The 22677-nt window shown below is 38.2% G+C and overlaps 1 long non-coding RNA gene across 1 annotated transcript; it reads right to left on the reverse strand.

Annotated features, from left to right (window-relative positions):
• Positions 1–6348: 6348 nt before the first annotated feature.
• LOC134808525 (uncharacterized) lies at positions 6349–8543 on the reverse strand. Its single transcript, XR_010151671.1, has 2 exons — positions 8385–8543; positions 6349–7902 (listed from the first exon to the last, which is right to left on the reverse strand). It is a non-coding gene; the product is annotated as an uncharacterized LOC134808525 (long non-coding RNA).
• Between the last annotated feature and the right edge of the window lie 14134 nt (positions 8544–22677).

Here is a 22677-nt window from a genome sequence, read left to right on the forward strand (position 1 = left end):
TTGGTTCCAAGTCTTTGCTATTGTGAATAGTGCCGCAATAAACATACGTGTGCTTATTCACATGGTGTCCCTAACCATTTCTGCAGCCCTAGATAAGGCGATAAGAACAACAGGGGCTGCTATAAAGACCCTGTTGTTCTTATGGCCTTATCTAGGGCTGCAGAAATGGTTAGGGACACCATGTGAATAGTTTCCATGGGCTGAGACCAAGGACCTGGTAGATCAGGTAACACTGTCACAACGCCAAAAAAATGGTCCCTTAGTTATACAACATATTTACATAAAACTCCCCAAATAATGAAAAAATGGTTCAAGTACCTGTTACCTTGACCTATAGAGCTTATTTCTTAGAAGCTTCCCTAGAAGTGCCTGTTACTGGACTTTTGTAATTGAAATATTACAAAGTGAAAAAGAAAAGTCCAAGGAGAAAATAATAGTCTCACCCCTTTAAGTGGACCATTCAGACCATGCATGTGACTTTAAGATCCCTAATCTTCTATCTATTCACTGTAAATATTTTAAATAAGGATGAAATTTGTCTTTCAGTCCCGCTACTGCTTCCTCCAAACACTCTGCTATGATCGAGCTCAACAACTGAGTTAAGCTTTAATAAAGAAGTGGTTTAAACTACTTCTAAAATCAGATTCTTGTGTCTAGCAACATGGCATTTTCAATGTCCCAAGCTGCTTGCCCAGAGGCCACATCCACAATTGCGGGATGAGAAAAGGTCAACACTGGATGGGACCCCTACAGAACACTCGATCCCACTGTCATTTTAAAGTCTAGGAAAGTGAGACCAGAGGAGATTCATGACTAATTCACCCCACGTGCAGCTTCAGTGCCAGAGTCAAGAGGAAACACTGTTCCTGACTTTATGTTTTCCACCTCATCCCACCGCTTCCAAAGATTGGATTTGGTTCTTATAACTGGAACGTGGAAAAATTAACTTTGAATGCTTTTTAGGGCACTCCTTTTTAAAAAGCTATGTCTAGAGAAATATGCCAAACCCAGCCTCATCTTGCTGAGAAGTTCCATCACTCGGTAATGCCCAGCCTCACCTTCTGGAGCAGATACACACGCCCAAGTCCAGCACTACTTGTTACTCTCAAGATTACCACCACTGGACAGCCCTTCCTGGCCCAGTGCTTTAGAAACATCAAAGTAGCTGCCACTTGGTGCTCATCATCTCTATGCCGTGGTGTCTCCTGGGCAATCTGCACACGTGATTTCACTCAATCATGCCCAAGTGGGAAAGTCCTTAGATATCACCCCTTCCCTCTACGTGACGTTTAAATCCTCTCTACAAATGCAGTGAACACTGCGATGCACTCACAACTTGGATTCTACTTCAGAAAAGACACTTGGCTTTTGGTGCTGGAAGTGCTGTCAACATATAGCCTTCAGCTGTCAGCCCCTACAGAAATGGTCAGAGCTGCAGAGAGCCGCTTTGCCCAAGGAAGCGCCTCATCATCCAATGACTGATCAGTGTGAGAGTGTAAAGGCCTAGACATCTCAGCCCACCTTGGAATTACTCTAAAGAGCAATTCTAGTGCCAGAGTACCCCATGGTTCAGCCAAGTCTGTCACCGTGCCTGTAGATTGACTTTCTCTGTCCTTCCTGCTTCTGGCACCTCCTTTCCACAGGTGTTGATCCTAAGGGCTCTTCTTAATGACATCATGCTGACTAAACTCCATCTCAGAGTTTGCTTCCCAGGGAACCCAACCTGTTGTAGAATTGCCACATAAAATACAGGATTCCAAGCTACATTTTAATTTCAAATTGACAGAAAAATTATAGTAAAAATATGTCCCAGATATTGCATGAAATATACTAAAAACTGTATTTGTTCATTTAAAATTCAAATTTAACTGGGAGCCTTGCATTTATATTTACTGAATCTGGCAATCCTAACTAGGTATGATCCCAGAAAGAAGCCACTGATATGGGGCTTTGGTGCTGGATCACTCACCATCCTTCCTTCATTGAGGACCCCAGGTTGGTAATAGATAAAGCACAAATATCAACTGGGACAAGGAATTGGTCTAATTGCTCAAACTTTCATTGGTGATCAACTGGCATGGTATAGCGGTAGAAAGGAAGGCATTAGCTGATGTGATGTGTCAGATGTTTGAGATTTGGGCGAAATAGGGACTGAAAGGATAATAAAATCAGGTGGCTACTGCTAAGCTTGATTGGCCCACTGAAAACAGATAAAAAGCTGAGCGTGACTAATCACCAATAGAAAGCTGAGTGAGAAAGCTAAGGGCCTCCTAACCCGCTCCTTACACCTCCAGCTTATAAAGAGGCTCTTGTCTCCGGCAGAAGGGGAGAAAAATCTCAGGATCAGACCCTGTACTTAAAGATCAGAGTTACCAACCTCCAAAGAAGATTAAACTCCCAACAAAACAAGACCTGCTATGCCAAGGTTAGAACATGAACAGGGACAGACTGGGGCTCTGACATATGGGATAAGATGTCTGTGGTGGCCACTTCCAAGTTGCAGTTTGTGTAGACTTTGTGGGCATTTGGAAGTAAAGGGGAAATTCAAAGATGGGTTAAATCAAGTTTGTTGGCAAACTTTTTCTATAGAAGACCTGATAACAAATATTTTAAGCTTTGTGGGCCACACGGTCACTGTTGGAACTACTCACCTCTGCCATTGTAGTTGAAAACTATAACATGTAAATAAATGAGCATGGCTCTATTAAAACTTTATGGACACTGAAATTTGAATTTTATATAATTTTTACATCTCACCAAATGCTGTTTGACTTTTTCTTTTGTTCTCAAACTTTTGACAAGCATCTTTGACTTTTAAAAAATATTTACACAGTAAAAACTATTTTTAGTTTGCAGACCATACAAAAACAGGTAGTGGGCCAGATCTAACCTGAAGGTCATAGTCTGCCACCCCCTGGGATAATCATGCTACCTCAAATTGTACTTTCCGTTAAGAACATTGTTTTGGCCATTGCTAGAATATGGGAGCCACTGTGCCAACTTAAAGATAGCTGCACACATAGGGTACAATAGTTTTTACTTTACTTTCTCCAAAGAAGCTAGGAAAGAAATACTATGGTGGTGGCAACATCAATGTTGTTCATGTTATTGAGTGCTGACCATGTGCCAGGCACCATGCTAAATGCTTCACGTGTGTTAACTCGTACAATTCTCATGGGAAGCCTATAAGGTATAGTCTTTTTTAAATCAATTTTCCAGATTGAAAAATTAAGAAGCTCACCCACTGTCGCTCAGTTTGTAAGAGGTGAAGTTGGGATTCAAATTCAGGCAGTCTGACACTAGAGTTCATGCTTTTAGCAACCACTCTTTCTTGCCTCTAAGAATACCTACGATTCCTCTATGCTTTTTGGCTCCCTCTGACCTTTCTATTGTAGTGATAAGGGTTAAAGACATCCACATAGGAGGAGACTCAGCAAGTCCTTTTCTGTTTTTTTGTCTTTTGGTCTCTCTTGTCCTTAGGAGTCTGACAAGGTAATGTGAGGTTGGCAAGCTGATCCCTTTGGTAAAAGATGGATCTGTATTTCTATTTTCACCCTTGCCGTCTCTCTCTCTCTATCCCCCAACTTGTGCTCTGGAATATACTTTGGCTAATACTAACATATGCACTCCAGCTTTCTTTTGGTTCATGTTAGCATAGGATATCTTTTTGCTTCCTACTATTAATCTATGGGTGTCATAGTAAAGTGGGTTTTTTTGTAGGCAGCATATAGTTAAGCTTTGTGTTTTTTTTCTTTTTTTAACTAACAACTTCTGCCTTTTAATTGAGATATTTAGACCAGGGATTAGTAAACTACAGCCTGGTGGGCTGCCTTTTTTTTTGTACTAATGTTTTATTAAAATGCAGCTACATCTATTTGTGTATTGTCCATGGCTGCTTTTATGCTCATAATAATGAAGTTATATAGTTGCAACAGAAACTTTACGGTCTATGAGCTTAAAATATTTATGATTGGCCCCTTTAAGAAAAGGTTTGAAGACTCTCGGTCTGGACAATTTACATTTTTTTTTCTTCCCAACTCCTTAGTTTAGACCATTTACATTTCATGCAACGGATATGCATTTATTGATACGGTTGGTTTAAATCTACCACCTTGTTATTGCTTTATCTGTTCTTTGTTCCCTTTTTTCTTTTTCTGCTGACTTTTGAATTGACTGAGTGTGTCCTAAAATTTCACTTTATTTCCTTTCTTGGCTTTTTAGTTATAATTTGTGTAATTGTTATTTCTGTGTTATTTTACTTTAGGGTTTATAATGTGTATGTTTTTTCAGAGCCTTTTTAAAAACTAATTTTTTGGAAGGAGGTGGAGCAGGATGGTGAAAGAAGCCTCCAGCAATCATCCTCGCCACAGGAACATCAAATCTAACTACTATCTACACAAAAAAGCACCTTAAGAAGCCAAAAAATCAGGTGAGCAATCACAGTACCTGGTTTTAACTTACCACTGAAAGAGGCACTAGAGAGGGTCTGAAAGACAGTCTTGCATTGCCAATGCCACAGTGGCCCCATGCACAGAGAGAATCTGTCCTTGGGGGAGGGAGAGGACAGTAATTGTGGGACTTTGCCTTTGAACTCAGTGCTGCCCTGTCACAGTGGAAAGCAACACCAGGCAGAAATCAACTGACCCCATAGAGAGAACATTTAGATGAGCCCCAGCCAGAGGGGAGTCATCCCTTCCAGTGGCCAGAAATTGAGTTCCGCAAGCCTCGCCGCTGCAGGCTAAGGTGACTTGGGTTCCAACTAACCTTGAGAAGCAGTCTAGGCCACAAGGACTACAACTCCTAGGTGAGTTCTAGTGCTGTGCTATGCTGCACTTGGAGCCCGTGGACTTGGGGGGCATACAATCTGGTGAGATACCAGCCGGGGCAGCCGAGGGGGTGCCTGGACCACCTCTCCCCCAGGCTCAGGCCACACAGCTCACAGCTCAGAAAGAGACTTTCCTTCCAGTCGAGGTGAGGAGAAGGACGAGTAGAGAGGACTTTATCTTGCAACTTGGAAACGAGTTCAGCCACAGTAGACTAGGGCACTGGGCAGTGTCCTAAGCCACTTATTCTAGAGCCTAGTTCGCAGGCAACAATTCTGGACATACTCTGGGTCAGAAAGGAACCCACTGTCTTAAAGGGAAGGACCCAGTCTTGGCAGGATTCATCACTTGCTGAGTAAAGGGGCCTTTGGGCCCTGAATAATCAGCAGTGGTCGCCAGGTAGTACATGTCTTGGGCCTTGGGTGAACCTCTGAGACTTACTGGCTTCAGGTGAGACCCAGCACATTCCCAGCTGTGGTGGCTGTGGGGAAAGACTTCTTGTTTAAAAAAAAGCAGAGGGAAGAATAAAGAGGACTTCGTCTTGCAGCTTAGGTAACAGGTGGGTCATAGTGGGGTAGAGCACCAAGTGGGTGCCAAGGGGGTTTGGGGTCCCTGATTCCAGGCCTTTACTCGCAGATGGTATTTCTGGACCTGTCCTGGGCCAGAGGGGAGCCCACTGCTCTGAAGCGTGAGTCTCAGGTCTGGCAGCATTTACCACAAGCTGACTGAAGAGCCCTTGGGCCTTGAGTGGACATTGGCAGTAGCCTGGCAGTATTCCTCATTGGTCTGTGGCAGTGGTGGCCATGGGAAGAGACTCTTCTTGTGGAAAAGGGAGAGAAGAGTGAGAAGGCTTGTCTTTTGGCTTGAGTGCCAGCTCAGCCACAGTAGAATAGAGCACCAGGTAGATTCCTAAAGTATCTGACTTCAGGCCCTGGCTGCCAGACAGCACTTCTGGACCCATCCAGGGATGGAGGGAACTCACTGCCCTAAAGCAAAGAACACAAGCCTGGCTGGCATTGCCACTTGCTGATTGTAGAGCTTTGAGCAAACATAAGTGGTAACCACATAGTCATTATAGTGGGCCTTGGATGAAACTCAGTGCTGTGCTGGCTTCAGGGCTCACCCAGTGCAGTCCCAGTGGTGGTGGCCATAAGGGTGCTTATGTCATTCCCTCCCCCAGCTCCAGGCAGCACAGCATAGAGATAGTGACTCCATTTGTTTGGGAGAAAGTAAAGGAAGAGAACAAGATTCTCTGCCTGCTAGTACAGAGAATTCTTCTGGATCTCATCCAGGTCCACCAAGGTAGTATCTTTGATTCTGCACAAGCCACAGTATTGTTGGGCATGGAGTACCTCCTAATGCAGATACAGCTGCAGTGACCAAAGACATAAATCACAACACCTAAGTCCCTTTGAATACCTGGAAAGCCTCCCCAAGAAGGACAGGTACGAACAAACAACAACCATAATAAATACCTGTATTAGTCTGTTCTCACACTGCTAATAAAGACATATCCAAGACTGGGTAATTCTTAAAGGAAAGAGATTTAATGGACTCACAGTTCCACATGGCTGCAGAGGCCTCACAATCATGGCAGAAGACAAAGGAGACATGGCACATCTTACATGGCAAAGGCATAAGAGGTGTGCAGGGAACTTCCCCTTTAAAATCATCAGATCTCATGAGACTTATTCACTGTCATGAGAATAGCATGGGAAAGACCCACCCCTATGATTCAATTACCTCCTACTGGGTCCTTCCATGACATGTGGGAATTATGGGAGCTATAATTCAAGATGAAATTTGGGTAAGGACACAGCCAAACCATATCATTCCACCCCTGGCCCCTCCCAAATCTCATGTCCTTACATTTCAAAACCTTTCCAAGTCCCCCAAAGTCTTAATTCAGCATTAACTCAAAAGTCCACAGTCCAAAGTCTCATCTGAGACAAGGCAAGTCCCTTCTGCCTCTGAGCCTATAAAATCAAAAGCAAGTTAGTTACTTCCTAGATACAATGGGGGTACAGGGATTGGGTAAATACACCCATTCCAAAAGGGAGAAATTGGCCAAAGTAAAGTGCCCACAGGCCCCATGCAAGTCTAAAATCCAGCAGGGCAGTCAATTCTTAAAGCTCCAAAATGATCTCCTTTGAATCCATGTCTCACATCCAGGTCACACTGATGCAAGAGGTGGGCTCCCACGGGCTAAGGCAGCTCCAGCTCTGTGGCTTTTGTGAACCCCCAAAATTTGAGATAGGTCTCAGTTATCTTAGAAATTTTATTTTGCCAAAGTCGAGGACATGCACCCATGACAGTTTCAAGAGCTCCAGATGATATGTGCCCAAGGTGGTCAGAGCATAGCTTGATTTTACACATTTTAGGAAGACATGAGACACAACCAACATATGTAAGGTAAACATTGGTTTGTCCCAGAAAGGCAGGACAACTCGAAGCAAAAACAAGACAACTCGAAGCAAGGAGGGGCTTCCAGGTCACAGGTAGATAAGAGACAAAAGGTTGCATTCTTTTGAGTTTCTGATTAGCCTCTCCAAAGGAGGCAAACAGATATGCATCTGTCTCAGTGAGCAGAGGGGTGACTGAATAGAATGGAAGGCAGGTTTGCCCTAAGCAGTTCCAGCTTGACTTTTCCCTTTAGCTTAGTGATTTCGGGGGCCCAGTGTATTTTCTATTCACATTTTCTCCCCTTTTTAAAATCTTTTGGAGAAAGTGTTTTAGAATAAAATGAGTCTCTCTCTGGTCTAAGATTTCATCTGATCTCTCATGGCGAGGATGGTGTATTCCTAGATGGGTAAATCCCGAGTTATTAGGAAAGCTCATTTTTAGCAGGTTATGAAGTCTCGTGTCCTGTGAAGAGAAAATAGGGGGAGGAAGGGAGAAAAACAACAAAAGAACAATCCTGAAAAATCAATATAGGCCACATTACTCTCAAGTCCATACATCAGTAGGCAGGTATGAAAGTGGCTTATGTATGTAAATAGATTGCTGTTATTTTCTTCTGAAGTTTGTCTGGCTTCAGTTCACAGGGCTTTAAGAAAGGACAGCTTAGTTTTCAGTGACTCTAAATTAGGAAAAATGGGGAAAAAAGGAAAAATAATTGAAAACATTATTTTGAAGACTTGTAGCCCACAAAGAATAGAACTTGGTTCAAACTCTAGAAAATAATAAAAATCAAAAATAATTAGGCAAGACCAGATTCTAACAGGTGTACTATAGTTTTTGAAACATAATTTTTCCTCCCTTCAGTTTCCCAGTTTTACTAAAGATAAATCATGGTAGTATTTATTTGCTTTATTATACTTGACCTGATTATTTGTATACAGTACAACAAGAATAATTATTTTTTACATAGACTTTTAAATTGGCTTTGATGGAACCTTGTTCCATGGTAGGAATCTCAGACAAGACTTTTTTTAAAAGCCCAGCGCAGCCATAGATTTGTATCATGAAGTACTTATAAGTTGGGTGAACTCCTCTCCTCTTCAAGTTTCTTGATAAACTTGGAGCCCCTGGGCTTGTCAAATAGTGACATTTTTTACTTACCACAGTCAGGAACCCTGTACAGGGACTGTGTAGATAAAGGTATGAGGCCAGTTTTTCCAAGGGGCCTTCATTGGACTTGTAAGTCAAGTTTGATTCCTTAAAGGAAAGCACACCATTCCAGTCACAGCCTTGGTAATAACCACTTTCTCCAATTGTGTCCTGTTACAAATGAAAACCAATTCTTATTGCACTTATGTGAATAATGGTATTGTCTTAAGAATACTCACACATAGTTTTCAAATATTGTAGAAATCAGGTAGAGAGAAACAAATATGCTCCAAATTGTGTTTATAGGGGTATACTTTAATTGCTAAAAGCTGTAAATAGCTTAGAAGAAAAGTTTTCTTGACTCAGAAAAACAAAGGATCAACAACATTTTAAGCAAAAAGTTAAAAAGATTACTACTTTTAGACTTGTATTAGTTTAGTTCATGCAGTTAATTCCTGTACTGCTTGATATTCATGAACATTTCAGCTCTCCATGAGTCCTGAAAGTTTTTGCCTCTATTCTGATGTCACAATCTCCAAAGTTATCAGAAACCTGCATTTCAGAGTACCTGTTAGAATTTTATAGCTGATTATAAAACCACCTCCCAAAGAGGACTAAAACAAGATGACAGTTGTCCATGGATGACAAAAAGATTTAGGGCAGCCATAGTCAAACACACAATTGACAAGAAAATTTGTTACCTCTATGGCACACAATAATTTAACATAATTATTACTGATAATGTATACTATATTATATCAGAATTATAGGAGTTTCCCATAATTTTGGAACACATACCAATAACATAACTATGCAAATACAGCTCAAAGAAAAGCAAACACCATTTCATATTTGACAATGTTTCCTGTACAATTTTTATACCAAATAAGCCAAACTATGTCATTTTAGGACTTTAGGGAACCTAATATCTTAAAGGATTAATTAGGCCAGAAAAAGACATAATTTATAATTTGATCTTGGAAAGTTTTCAACTATCAAAGGTTTAAAACTCTTGTTATCACAAAATAGGATCATTCATTTAACCAAAGTAATAACTCAAGGATTTTTTTTAAAAGGCAAAAACCTTCATTTTTTTCGGAGGAGACTTAATTTTCCAAACAATAAGCCCTAATAAAAACAGCATGCAGCCAATTAAATTTGTTTATAAACTACCTATAAAATTTTAATCTTGACCATAAGAAACAACTTCCATAAGCCTTTTATAACATTTATATCCTTTATTAAGAAGTTGGTTAATGCTTCAAGAAAACCTTGTTAATCTGACACAGGGGCCCATACGCTGGTCTTGCATCAGTGTGCCTTTGACGTTAATGATTTCTTTATGGAGAAACTGAAGTTATCTTTCAAAATTGGCCCTTACAATCTTCTGTGCCCACTTCTTCCATGATAGCCCCTGGGCCTTGAGTTGAATAGCTTTAATTTCTGGCCCTGTGTCTTAGGAATGCTGTTTGTTTTGATTGACGTCACCATAGAAATGCAGTTTGTTTTGATTGACATCTTCTATGGAGCCTGAAGGTGAGGATTTAATTGCTGTCAGTGTTTAAGATTTGGCAGGACTTGATGTCCTTTTTAGACCCAGGGGTCAAAGCCCTGTAACTCACTGTAACAAGGACTTTAAAAGCATGTACAGAAAGATACACGGATGTAATAACCTCAATTAAATTTTTTTTTACATCAAGCCCAATCTCTAGAACGACCATTATACTTTTTTTTAATGAAAAACAACTTGATCTTATAAGTTTTTGGTTTTTTTAAATAAATCCTCTTATTGTGATTTACATAGACCATTCATGACATGGTTAGACTTTCTGGTTTGTCCTGAACAATCTTCTTTCATTTTATTCTGGGACTAAATTTACCATACAATATTTTGTTCTTACATAAAATTATCGATCTTTAAGCTTTCTTACCCACCAAAACTCTTTATTTTTATAATTTTCTTTACATCTTTCATATTTCCTGGTTCCTTTTAACTTGTTTCATATATAACCTTTAAATCAGCTTTGAATTAGACAAAAATTATTTGCCTTTTTAAAAGGACACTTTTTTTAGTAAGAATGTTTTTCTACAATATATTTGTGTAGGAAAATACTCAAATAATGAAATATCTGTTATTTAATATAACCTTAGATTCTAAACTATAACAAGTTTATCTACAAGTATTTATCCCATTACATTTACCTAATTATTTTAATCATTTACTTATATTAAATGATGACTATGCAGTTTTTATAAATAAAGCTATGAAACTGTCATTGCAAAATTATAACTGAGACAGTGAAAAAGATCTGCCCTAAATGACTGTCTTGCTTCTAACCTCAAGCTGTCATTGTTCATTCCTGGATATAGGCCAAACTAACTTTGAGAAGGGCTTAGTTTATAGTTTAGCTTGATACAAAAAAGGATAACAGTCCTTTCCCAAGGCAAACCTCCTTACTGCCTGTGTACTCGACTGCCTAAGGCCACAGGATTAGAAGTTAAGATAATTTTACTAAATTCAAGATGTAGCTATTTTCATTAAACCAATATTAATGTCTTATTAAAAACTACACAAGCAAAGATCATTCTGTTTGGGGCTGTTTATAGTTTTGTAACCCTTATGCCAAATGTTGATACCTTATAATATTTGGCAAGGATAAGTATGAAACTGCTTGATTAATAAATGTAAACAAATACATCTGCTGGCAATTCTTAAGACATTTCTGATATTGATCAATAATTTTAAAGCTAGCTTATTAAGATTTTACTTAAGTCATGTAAATTTGAAAAAGGATTTGACCAGTTTTTTCTTTAAGATAAAGTATTTGATTTAGGCACTTTTATTTTTTAAAGCCAATTAGAGCTCTTCTATATATTTTCAGTAGTGAAACATTGTGTACACAACACTTAAATACATAGATGTATTAGGAATGCCGATAAACGTACAATTTATAGATTCATAAAAACCTTTTTCCCTCTATCTTAGACTTTCAGATTCTTCATAACCTCTTTCACAACCCTAGGCAGTTGTCAGGTAAATAGCCTTAAATTTGCATATTAAAGGAAACAAGGTGAAAATCAAATAGCAAAATTTACATCATAAGGTACAGAGAGAAAAACTGGTGTGCTAGAGGGAGATTAAAGATGGATGTCAAATCAAACATAAAATTATAAAAATCTATCATATGATTGTAAAAGGAGACCAATTATATTTAGACAGGGATTACCTATCTTTTTTTTTTTTGAGACGGAGTCGTGCTGAGTCACCCAGGTGGAGTGCAGTGGCGCCATCTCGGCTTACTGCAAGCGCTGCCTCCCAGGTTCATGCCATTCTCCTGCCTCAGCCTCCCAAGTAGCTGAGACTACAGGTGCCTGCCACCACGCCCAGCTATTTTTTTCTATTTTTTAGTAGAGACGGGGTTTCACTGTGTTAGCCAGGATGGTCTTGCTCTCCTGACCTCTCGTGATCTGCCTGCCTCGGCCTCCCAAAGTGCTGGGATTACAGGCGTGAGCCACCTCGCCCAGCTTTCCAGGTATCTTTACAGCGGCATCTCACTCTATCATGTGAAAGAAAAATAAATCTTCAGTCCCCCAAGTCACTAAGCTAAAGAAAAAAGTCAAGCTGGAACTGCTTAGGGCAAACCTGCCTTCCATTCTATTCAGTCACCCCTCTGCTCAGTGAGATAGATGCATATCTGTTTGCCTCCTTTGGAGAGGCTAATCAGAAACTCAAAAGAATGCAACCCTTTGTCTCTTATCTACCTGTGACCTGGAAGCCCCCTCCTTGCTTCGAGTGGTCCCGCTTTTGCTTCAGTTGTCCTGCCTTTCTGGACTGAACCAGTGTTTATCTTACATATGTTGGTTGATGTCTCATGATGTCTCATGTCTTCCTAAATTGTATGAAGCCAAGCTGTGCTCTGACCACCTTGGGCATGTATCGTCCGGAGCTCCTGAAGTGGTCATGGGTGCCTGTCCTCCACTTTGGCAAAATAAACTTTCTAAATTAACTGAGACCTATCTGATTTTTGGGGTTCAAAACTGGCATCAACTTACTCTCTTAGTCCATTCTCATGCTGCTAGTAGACATATTTGAGACTGGGTAATTTATAAAGAAAAAGAGGCTGAATGGACTCAAAGTTCTGCATGGCTGGGGAGGCCTCACAATCACGGTGAAATGTGGAGGCAGACCAAACGCACATCTTACATGGCAGCAAGAAAGAGAGCATGTGCAGGGGAACTCCACTTTATAAAACCATAAGATCTCATCAGATTTATTCACTATCATGAGAACAGTATGGGTAAGACCAAGCCCCATGATTCAGTTACCTCCTACCAGGTCCCTCCCATGACCCATGGGAATTGTGGGAGCTAGAATTCAAAGTGACATTTGGGTGGGGACACAGCCAAACTACATTAATACCTAACTCTTCAATGCCTAGACACCAACAAACATCCACAAACATCAAGACTATCCAGGAAAACATGACCTTGCCAAATAAGCTAAGGCACCAGAGACCAATCCTCAAGAAACCAATATGTGACCTTTCAAACAAATAATTCAGAATAGCTGTGTTGAGGAAACTTGGCAGAATTTAACACAGAAGAAATTCAGAATTCTATCATGTATAACAGATTGAAATAATTAAAAAGCAGAAATTCTGGAGTTGAAAATGTAATTGACGTACTGAAGAATGTATCAGTGTTTTTTTGTTTGTTTGTTTTTTGACATTGTGCCTCACTCTGTCACCCAGGCTGAAGTGCAGTGGCACGATCTCGACTCACTGCAACCTCTGCCTCCCAGGTTCAAGTGATTCTCGTGCCTCAGCCTCCTGGCTGGGGTTACAGGCATATGCCATCACACCAGGCTAGTTTTTGTGTTTTCAGTAGTGATGGGGTTTTGCCATGTTGCCCAGGCTGGCTTCAAACTTTTGGGCTCAAGGGATCCACGTGCCTTGGCCTCCCAAAGTGCTGGGATTACAGGTGTGAGCCACCATGCCTGGCCCAGAGTCTCTCAACAGAATTGATCCAGCAGAAGAATTAGTGAGCTTGAAGACAAGCTATTTGAAAATACAAAAAGGAGACAAAGAGTGAAAAACAATGAAGCGTGCCTACGAAATCTAGAAAATAGCTGCAAGCTGGCCAGATCTGAGTTGTTGGCCTTAGGAGGTAGAGAGATTATGGTAGAAAGCTTATTCAAAGGGATAATAAGTGACTTCCCAAACCTAGAGGAATATATCAATACTCAAGCAGATTTATAGAAGATTATAGAACCCAAAGAAGACTACCTCAGGGCATTTAATCAAACTCCCGAAGGTCAAGGATAAAGAGAGGATCCCAAAAGCATCAAGAGAAAAAAAACAACATGCAATGGAGCTCCACTATATCTGACTTCTCAGTGGAAACCTTACAGGCCAGGAGAGAGTGGCATGACATATTTAAAGTGCCAAAGGAAAATCTTTTACTCTAGTATATCTGGTGAAACTGTCCTCCAAACATAAAGAAATAAAGACTTTCCCAGATAAAAGCCAGAGGATTTCATCAAAACCAGGTATGTCCTACAAGAAATGCTAAAGGGAGTACTTCAATTAGAAGAGGATGTTAATGAGCAATAAGAAATCATCCAAAGGTAAAAAAAAAAAAATGCAGTGTTAATAAGTACACAGAAAAACACAGACTATTATAATACTATAATTATGGTATATAAAGTATTTGTATCCTGAATAGAAATATGAAAAGATAAACCAATAAAAAATAATGTCAACTTTTCAAGACATAGATAGTATAATAAGATATAAGTAGAAACAAAAAGTTGAAAAGAGTGGGGACAAAGTTAAGGTATACAGTTTTCTTTTTGCTTCTTTTGATTTTGATTGAGTTTGATTATGCAATCAGGGTTATATTGTTACCAGTTTAAAAAATGGGTTATATAAAACATTATTTGCAAGCCTCATGATAACCTCAAATCAAAAAACATACAACAGATACACAAAAAATAAAAAGCAAGAAATTAAAACATCCCATCAGAGAAAATCACCTTCACTAAAAGGATGACAGGAAAGAAGGAAAATAACCAGAAACCAAATAAAATGGCAGGAGTAAGTCCTTATCAATAATAACATTGCGTATAAATGGACTAAACTCTCCAATCAAAAGATATAGGCCAAATAGATGAAAAAAAAAAAAGACCCAATGACCTGTTGCCTATAAGAAAAACACTTCACCTATAAAGACACACACAGGCTGAAAATTGAGGAATGGAAAAAGACATTCCATGCCAATGGAAACCACAAAAGAGCAGGAGTAGCTATACTTAGACAAAATAGTTTTCAAGACAAAAACTATAAAAAGAGACAAGCTCACTCTATAATTATAAAGGGGTTGGCTGGGTGGAGTGGCTCATTCCTGTAATCCTAGCACTTTGGGAGGTGGATCACTTGAGTCCAGGAGTTTGAGACCAGCCTGGGACATATGGTGAAACCCTATCTATACAAACGCCTGTAGTCCTAGCTACTTGGGAGGCTGAGATGGGAGAATCACCTGAGCCTGGGAGGTTGAGGCCATAGTGAGCTGTGATCATACCACTGCACTCCGGCCTGGGTGACAGAGTGAGACACTGTATCCAAAAAAAACCCAAAATGAAAAAGGGGTCAATTCAGCAAGAGGATATAACAATTTAAAACATACATGCAGCTGGGTGCAGTGGCTCACACCTGTAATCTCAGCACTTCGGGAGGCTGATGTGGGCAGATCACTGGAGGCCAGGAGTTTGAGACCAGCCTGGCCGACGTGGTGAAACCCCATCTCTGCTAAAAATACAAAAATTAGCCAGGCGTGGTGGTGGGCACCTGTAATCCCAGCTACTCTGGAGGCTGAGGCAGGAGAATTGCTTGAACCCAGGAGGCAGAGGTTGCAGTGAGCCAAGATCGTGCCACTGCACTCCAGCCTGGACAACAGAATGAGATTCCATCTCAAAAATAAATATACATGCACCAACACTGGAGCACCCAGATAAATACAGCAAATGTTAGAGATAAGGAGAGAGGTAAGCTCCAACACAATAATAGTTAGAGCCTTCGACATCTCACTTTCAGCATTGGAAAGATCTTTCAGACAGAAAATCAAAGAAACATCATATTTGATCTGCCCTATAGAACAAATGGACCTAATAGATATTTACAGAACATTTCATTTAACAGCTACAGAATATACATTTTTCTCCTCAGCATATGAATCATTCTATGAACTTTCCTGTTGGAACTGCTTTTCCTGCTTTGCATAAATTTTAGTATGTTGTGTTTTCATTTCTGTTTGCCTCAAGATATTTTAACATTTTCCTTTTAATATCTTCTTTGGCCCATGGATTGTTTAGGAGTATGTTGTTTAATTTTATTGTATTTGTAAAGCTTCTGAAATTCCTTCTATTACTGATTTTCAGTTTCATACCATTGGGGTTAGAAAAGATATTTATTATAATTTTAATTTTAAACTTGTGAAGACTTGTTTTGTGGCCTAACTCATGACCTATCCTGGAGAATGTTCTATGTGCACTTGAATGTGTATTCTGCTATTAAATGGAATGTTCTCTTTAAGTCTGTTAAGGCCATTTGGTCTAAAGCATAATTTAAGTCTAATGTTTTCTTACTGGTTTTCTGTCTGGATGGTCTGTTTATTGCTGAAAGTGGAGTACTGAAATCTCCTACTATATTGTATTGCAGTGTATCTCTTCAAATCTATCAACATTTGCTTTATGTGTTCAGGTGCTCTGATGTTGGATGCATATGTATTTACATTTGTGATATCCTCTTGATGAACTGACCCCTTTATCATATAATCTTCTTTGTCTCTTATTGCAGTTTTAACAGAAAGCCTAATTATCTAAGTATACTTATCTTTTTGGGTCTCCAGTGGCCTGGAATATATTTTTCCATCCCTTCACTTTCAGTTGATATGTGTCTTGAAAGGTGAAGTTAGTCTCTTGTAGGCAGCACATAGTTGGGTCTTTTTTAAAAGAATCCATTCAGCCACTTGATCTTTTGATTAATCCATTTATATTCAATGTAATTATTGATAAAGACTACTGCCAATTTGCTAATTATTTTCTGGTTGCTTTGTAGGTTTTTTGTCTGTATCTTTTTCTTCTCTTGCTGTCTTCCTTGTAATTAGATGATTTTCTGTAGTGGTATACTTTGATTTCTTTTTATCTTTTACGTATCTACTATGTTTTTTCTTTTTATCTTTTATGTATCTACTATGTTTTTGCTTTATAGTTACCAAGAAGCATGCATAAAGCATCATATAACAGCTACTTTAAGCTGATACTTTGATTGCATACAAAAACTCCACACTTTACTCTCCCTCCTCACATTTTATGTTTTGGGTGTCACAACTTATATCTTTTTATATTGTGTATTCCTGAACAAATAATTGTAACTGTTATTAATAGTTTTGTGTTTTAACCTCTATTCTAAAGATATAAGTGATTTACACACCACTATTACCATATTAAAGTATTCTGACAGTCTTTCTTTTTTATTATTTAAAAAATTTTTTGTGGGTACTTAGTAGATGTATATATTTATGGGGTATATGAGATGCTTTGATACAGGCATGCAATGTGAAATAAGCCCCTCATGGAGAATGAGATTATATAATTCATCCCCTCAGGCATTTTTCCTTTGAGTTACAAACAATCCCATTACATCATTTAAGTTATTTTAAAATATACAATTACATTATTATTGACTATAGTCAGCCTGTCGTGCTATCAAATAGTAGGTCTTATTCTTTGTTTTTTGTACCCATTAATCATCCCCACTTCCCCCAAGACCACCAATACCCTTTCCAGCCTCTGGTACCCATCCTTCTACTCTCTATGTCATGAGTTCCATTGTTTTGATTTTTAGATCCCACAAATAAGTGAGAACAAGCGACGTTTGTCTTTTTGTGCCTGTCTTGTTTCACTTAACATAATCTCCAGTTTCATCCATGTTGCCGCAAATGATGAGACCTTATTCTATTTTATGGCTGAATAGTACTCTATTGTGTATATGTACCACATTTTGTTTATTCATTCATCTTTTGATGGACATTTAGGTTGCTCCCAAATCTTAGCTACTGTAAACAGTACTGCAACAAATATAGGAGTGCAGATATCTCTTTGATATACTGATTTCATTTCTTTTGGGTATATAGCCGGCAGTGGGACTGCTGGGTCATATGATAGCTCAATTTTTAGTTTTTTGAGGAACCTCCAAACTGTTCTCCATACTGGTTGTACTAATTTACATTCCCACCAACAGCATACAATGGTTTCCTTTTTTCCACATCCTCAACAGCATTTGTTATTGCTTGTCTTTGAATATAAGCCATTTTAACTGGGATGAGATGGTATCTCATTGTAGTTTTCATGTGCATTTCTCTGATGATCCATGATGTTGAGCATCTTTTCATATGCCTGTTTGCCATTTGTAGGTATTCTTCTGAGAAATGTCCATTCAAATCTTTTGCTCATTTTTTGATTGGATTATTGGATTTTTTTCCTGTAGAGTTGTTTGAGCTTCTTATATATTCTGGTTATTAATCCCTTGTTGAGGGGATAGTTTACAAATATTTTCTACCATTCTGTAGGTTATCTTTTCACTTTGTTGATGATTTCCTTTGCTGTGCAGAAGCTTTTTAACTTGATGTGATCCCTTTTGTCCATGTTTGTTTTGGTTGCCTGTGCTTGTTGGGTATTGCTCAAGAAATATTTGCCCAGACCAATGTCCTGGAGAGTTTCCCCCAATGTTTTCATGCAATAGTTTCATAGTTTGAGATCCCTAAATTTAAGTCTTTAATCCATTTTAATTTGAGTTTTGTATATGGCGAGAGATAGGGGTCTAGTATCATTCCTTTGCATATAGATTTCCAGTTTTCCCAGCACCATTTATTGAATAGACTATTTTTCTCCAATGTATGTTCTTGCCACCTTTGTCAAAAATGAGTTCACTATAGGTGTGTGTATTTGTTTTTGGGTTCTCTGTTCTCTTCCATTGGTCTACATGTCTGTTTTTATACTAGTACCATGCTGTTTTGGTTACAACTCTGTAGTCTAATTTGAAGTTAGGTAATGTGTCCTCCAGTTTTTGCTTAAGATAGCTGTGGTATTCTTTTTGTGGTTCCATATACATTTTAGGATTGTTTTATCTATGTCTATAAAGAATGTCATTGGTATTTTGATAGGCATTGTATTGAATCTGTAAATTGCTTTGGGTTGTATGGACATTTTAGCAAAATTTATTCTCCCAATCCATGAACATGGAATATTTTTCCATTTTTTGGTGTCTTCTGTAATTTCATCAGTGTTTTAGAGTTTTCATTATAGAGATCTTTCACTTCTTTGGCTAATTCCTAGGTATTTGATTTTATATGTGGCCAATGTAAATGGGACTACTTTTTAATTTCTTTTTCAGATTGTTTGCTATTGGCATATAGAAATGCTACTGATTTTTGTATGTTGATTTTGTATCCTGAAACTTATCAGTTCTAATAGCTTTTTGGTGGAGTCTTGGAGATGTTTTTTCAAATACAAGATTATATCATCAGCAAATAGGGATAATTTGAATTCTTTCTTTCCAATTTGGATGCCCTTTATATATTGCTCTTGTCTGATTGCTCTAACTAGGACTTTCAGTAGTATGTTGAATAACAGGGGTGACAGTGGTCATCATTGTCATGCTCCAGATTTTAGAAGAAAAGCTTCAGTTTTTCTGTATTCAGTATGATATTGTGTGTCTGTGTGTGTCTGTGGTATATGGATTTTATTATGTTTGGGGTATGTTCTTCTGCACTCAGTTTTTTTAGGGTTTTCATCATGAAAGGATGTTGAATTTTGTCAAATGCTTTTTCAGCATCAATTGAAATGATCATATGGATTTTGTCCTTCATTCTGTTCATGTGATGTGTCACATTGATTTATTTGCATATGTTAAATTATCCTTGCATCTTCTGGGATAAATCTCGCTTGGTCATGATGAATGATCTTTTTAATGTGTCGTTGAATTCAGTTTGCTAATACTTTGTTGAGGATTTTTGCGTCAAAGTTTATCAGATATTTTGACCTGTAGTTTTGCTTTTTGGCGGTGTTTTGTCTTTGTCTGGTTTTAGTATCAGGGTAATACTGGCCTCATAGAATGAGTTTGAAAGTATTGTCTCCTCCTCTATTTTCCAGAATAGTTTGAGGAGGATTGGTATTTTGGTAGAATTCAACAGTGAAGCCATTGGGTCCTAGGTTTTCTTTACTGAGAGAATTTTCATTATAGCTTTGATCTCGTTACTTGTTATTAGTCCATCCAGGTTTTAGATTTTCCTAATTTAATCTTGGTAGGTTTTATGTATCTGGAATTTGTCCATTTCTTCTAGATTTTCCAGTTGATTGGCATATACTTGTTAATAATAGTCACTAATTATCTTTTGGCTTTCTGTAGTAGCAGTTGTGATATCCTTTTTTTTTTAATTTCTGATTTTATTTGAATCTTTTTTTGTTTTGTTTTGTTTTCTGAGACAGAGTTTCACTTTTGTTGCCCAGGCTGGAGTGCAATGGCGTGATCTTGGCTTACCACAACCTCTGCCTCCCGGGTCCTAGTTCAAGTAATTCTCCTGCCTCAGCCTCCCAAGTAGCTGGGATTACAGGCATGCACCACCATGCCCAGCTAATTTTTGTATTTTTAGTAGAGACAGTGTTTCACCATATTGGCCAGGCTGGTCTCAAACTCCTGACCTCGTGATCTGCCCGCCTTGGCCTCCCAAAGTGCTGGGATTATAGGCATGAGCCACTGCCCCCAGCCCTTCTCTTTTTTTCTTAGTCTGATTAAAGTTTTGTTAATTTTGTTTAACTTTTCAAAAAATGAACTTTTTGTTTCATTGATCTTTTATGTATTTATGTATTCAATTTCATTTATTTCTGCTCTGATCTTTATTATTTCTTTTCTTCTGTTAATTTTGGGTTTGGTTTGCTCTTGTTTTTCTAGCTCTTTAAGATGCATTGTAAGCCAGGCATGGTGGCTCACGCCTGTAATCCCAGCACTTTGGGAGGCCAAGAAGGGTGGATCACTTGAGGTCAGGAATTTGAGACCAGCCTGGCCAATGTGGCCAAACCCAATTTCTACTAAAAATACAAAAATTAGCTAGGCATGGTGGCACACACCTGTAATCCCGTCTACTCAGGAGGCTGAGGCAGGAGAATCATTTGAACCTGGGAGGTGGAGATTTCAGTGAGCCAAGATGGCACCACTGCACTCCAGCATGGGTGACAAAGTGAGACTCTTTCCCAAAAAAAAAAAAAAAGTATCATTAGATTGTTTATTTGAAGTTTTTCCTCTTTTCAGATGTAGGCACTTATAGCTATAAACTTACCTTTTTTAGTTGCTGTATCCCATAGGTTTTTGTATGTTGTGTTTTGATTGTCATTTGTTTCAAGAAATTTTTCATTCTCCTTCTTAATTTCTTCATTGACACACTGGTCATTCAGGAGCATATTGTTTAATTTCCATGTGTTTGCATAGTTTCCAAAATTCCTCTTGTTGTTAAGTTATATTCTATTGTGGTCAGAGAAGATGCTTGATATGATTGCAGTTTTTTTTAATGTTTTAAGACTTGTTTTGTTACCTAACATATGGTCTATCCTTCAGAATGATCCATGTATTGAGGAAAAGAATGTGTACTCTGCAGCCATTGGATGAAACGTTCTATAAATATCTATTAGATCCATTTGTTCTATAGTGCAGATTAAGTATGGTGTTTCTTTATTGATTTTCTGTCCAGAAGATCTGTCCAATACTGAAAGTGGGGTGTTAAAATCTCCAGCTATTACTGTATTGAAGCCAATCTCTTTCTTCAGCTCTAGGAATATTTCCTTTATATATCTGGGCGCTCCAGTGTTGTGTGCATATATATTTAAAATTGTTATGTCTTCTTGCTAAATTGACCCCGTTATCATTACATAGTGACCTTCTTTGTCTCTTATTATAGTTTTTTTTCTTGAAATCTATTTTGTCTAATGTAAGTGTAGCTACTCCTGGTCTCTTTTGGTTTCCATTGGCGTGGAATATCTTTTTCCATCCCTTTGTTTTCAGTCTATGTGTGTCTTTACAGGTGAAGTGTGTTTCTTATAGGCAACAGATCAATGGGTCTTGTTTTTTCATCCATTCAGCCAGTCTGTGTTTTTTGATTGGAGAGTTTAGTCCATTTACATTCAGTGTTGTTATTGATAAGTAATAACGTACTCTTGCCATTTTATTGTTTGTTTTCTGGTTCTTTTGTAATCTTCTCTTCATTTTTTTTCTTCCTATCTTCTAGTAAAGGTGATTTTCTCTGGTGACATAATTTAGTTTCTTGCTTTTTCTTTCTGTATATCCATTGTATGTTTTTTGATTTGAGGTTACCATGATGATTTCAAATACTATCTTATAACCTATTATTTTAACCTGACAGCAACTTAGCACTATTTGCATAAACAAGCAAAAAGAACACTAATAAAAGTCTATGCCTTAACTTTATCCCCCTGCTTTTTAAATTTTTGTTGTTTCTATTTATATCTTATAAATCTTAACTGTCTTGAAAAGTTGTTGTAGTTATTATTTTTGGTTGGTTCATCATTTAGTCTTTCTACTTAGGATAACAGAAGTTTACACAGTACACTTACAGTGTTATTCTGTATTTCTCAGTATACTTATTATTACCAGTGAGTTTTATACCTTCAGGTGATTATTTATTGTTCATTGATATTTTATTTTCTTTCTGGTTTGTGGTACTCCCTTTAGCATTTCTTGTAGGACAGGTCTGGCATTGATTAAATCCATCAGGTTTATCTGGGAAAGTCCTTATTTCTCCTTCTTGTTTGAGGATATTTTTGCTGGATATACTCTCTAGGGTAAAAGTTTTTTTTTTTCAGCACTTTAAATATATCATGCCACTCCCTCCTGTAAGGCCTGTAAGGTTTCCACTGAAAAGTCAGCTGGCAGAGTTATTGGAGCTTCATTGTATGTTATTTATTTATTTTCTCTTGGTGCTTTTAGGATCTTTATCCTTGACCTTTGGGAGTTTGATTATTAAGTGCCTTGATGCAGTCTTCTTTGGGTTAAATCTGTTTCATGTTTAATAACTTTCTTGCACTTGGATATTGATATATTTCTCTAGGTTTGGGAAGTTTTCTGTTATCCATTTGAATAAACTTTCTACCCCTATTTCTTTCTCTACCTCTTCTTTAAGGCCAATGAGTCTTAGATCTGCCCTTTCGAGGCTGTTTTCTAGATCCTGTAGGTGTGGT

Source organism: Pan troglodytes, chromosome 16 (genome assembly GCF_028858775.2).
Source record: "Pan troglodytes isolate AG18354 chromosome 16, NHGRI_mPanTro3-v2.0_pri, whole genome shotgun sequence".
Taxonomy (NCBI): Eukaryota; Metazoa; Chordata; class Mammalia; order Primates; family Hominidae; genus Pan; species Pan troglodytes.